Here is a 2,474-nt window from a genome sequence, read left to right as displayed (position 1 = left end):
TTTTTATTTGAAGATATGTCCTATTTGCACAAAGGCCTGAATGTGCTCCCGAATGTCCCTTCATGAATCCATCCATGACGCAGTTTCAAAACTGTGTAATAGAAAGAAAGTTTTATCTATGTGAGATGAGTAGACATATTTAACGGGGCAGTTTCACAGAAAGTTCTTTCCAGTTTTTGTCTGAGAATACTTCTTTTTTCACCATATCCGTCCATATACTCCCAAATGTCCGGTGATAGCTTATTCTCCAAATGGGATTCCCCCGTCCTCTATGAGAAGAAAGGTATAACTCTGTGAGTGGAATGCACACGTAACAAAGCTGCACCATGGAAATCCTCTCTGCAGTATCCATCTGAAGATATTGCCCTTTTCACCGTAAGCCTCAAAGCACTCCCGAGTGTCCCTTAGCTGACTCACCTAAAACAGTGTTAGAATACTGGTCAATGAAAACAGAAGCTTAACAGTGCAAGTGGACTTCACGTGGCCTAGAACAGTTTCTCAGAAACTTTCGTTCTGATTTTTATTGGAGGTTATATCTTTTTCAGCATATTCTTAAGACCATTCCCAAATGTCCTTTCTCAGGTTCCACGGAAACAGTGATTTTAAACTGCTCAATCCAAAAAATGATTCAACTCTGTGAGAAGAATACACACAGCACAAAGCAGCTGCTCCAAAAGCTTCTCACCAGTTTTCATGCGAAGACGTTTCCTTACTCACCAGAATCCTCTGGGCGCCACTTAATATACCTTCACATATTCTTCAAGGACAGAGTTTCCAAACTGGACAACGTAGTGGAAGCTTTAATATGCCTTCTCAGATTCCCCAAAAAGAGAGCTACTGAACTGCTACATTGAAAGTATCATATAACTCTGTGAGATGAATAAATACATCACAAAGCAGTTTCTCAGAAGGCTTCTTTCCAGTTTTTATATGAGGATATTTCCTTTTCCACCATAGGCTTCAATGTGCTCCCAATTATACCTTCTCAGATACCACAAAATTGTGAGAGCAAAGAGCTCCCTCAACAGAAATGGTTAACTCTATGAGATGAATGCACACTTCACAAAGGAGTTTCTCAGAAACCTTCTCTCAAGTTTGTACCTGAAGATATTTCCTCTTTCTCCATTGTACTCTATGTGCTCCCATATATCCCTTTGCAGATTCCACAAAAACAGTGTTAACACACTCCTCAATGAAAAGAAAGGTGTAACTCTGTGAGATGAATTCACCCTTCACAAAGCAGTTTCTCAGAAAGATTCTTTCTACTTTAAATCTGAGGATGTTTCCTTTTTCAACACTGGCATCAATATGTTCCCAAATGTCTTCTCTAAGATACCACTGCTCAATGAAAAGACGAATGTAACTCTCTGAAATGAATTGACACATAACAAAGCAGTGTCTCAAAGAGATTATTTTTGTTTTTTATGTGAAGAAATTTCCTTTGTCACCATAGGCTTCAAAGTGCTCCCAAATATCCTGTTGTAGATTCCACGAAAACAGTGCTATTAAACTGCTCAATATAAAGAATGGTGTAACCCCGTGAGATGAATTCACACATCACAAAGCAATTTCTCAGAAAGCTTCTTTCTAGTATTTATCTGAGGCTATTTCCTTTGTCACCATATGCTTCAATGTAATTCAGCATATCCCTTCTCAGATTCTCCAAAAACAATGCTAACAAACTGCTCCATGAAAAGAATTGTGTAGCTCTGTGAGATGAATTAACACATCATGAAGTGGTTTATCAGAATGCTTCATTCTAGTTTTTATTTGAGGATAAGTCCCTTGTCACCATAAGCTTCAAGGTGCTCTGAAATATCCCATTGCAGATTCCAAGAAAACGGAGTTAGCAAATAGCTCAATGAAAAGAAACATGTAACCCTGTGAGATGAATTCGCACATCATGAAGCAGTTTCTCAGAGATTCTTTCTAGTGTTTATCTGAGGATACTTCCATTTTCAATATACACCTCAATGCATTCCCAAATATCACTTTGCAGATTCCACGAAAACAGTGTTAGCAAGCTGCTCCATGAAAATAAAGTTGTAACCTTATGAGGTGAATTCACACATCAAAAGGAAGTTTCTCAAAAGTTCCTTTCTAGTTTGTATCTGAGGATAATTCCTTTGTCACCAAAAGATTCAATTCATTCCAAAATATCCCTTCCCTGATTCCCCAAAAACAGTGCTACCAAACTGCTCCATGAAAAGTATGGTGTAACACTGTGAGATGAACTCACACCTCACAAAGCAGTTTCTCAGAAAGCTTCTTTCTAGTTTTTATCTGAGGATATTTCTCTTTTCACTGTACACCTCAATGCACACCAAAATATCCCTTTGCCGATTAGAAAACTGCTCCATGAAAAGAAAGGTGTAACTCTGTGAGATGAATTCAAATATCACAAATAACTTTCTCAGACAACTTCTTTGTAGTTTTTATCTGAGGATGTTTCCTTTGTCACCATAGACTTTAAT

Source organism: Theropithecus gelada, chromosome 19 (genome assembly GCF_003255815.1).
Source record: "Theropithecus gelada isolate Dixy chromosome 19, Tgel_1.0, whole genome shotgun sequence".
In the NCBI taxonomy this organism is placed as follows: Eukaryota; Metazoa; Chordata; class Mammalia; order Primates; family Cercopithecidae; genus Theropithecus; species Theropithecus gelada.
The sequence above is the reverse complement of the archived record's forward strand: the minus strand, read 5'-3'. Positions refer to the sequence as shown.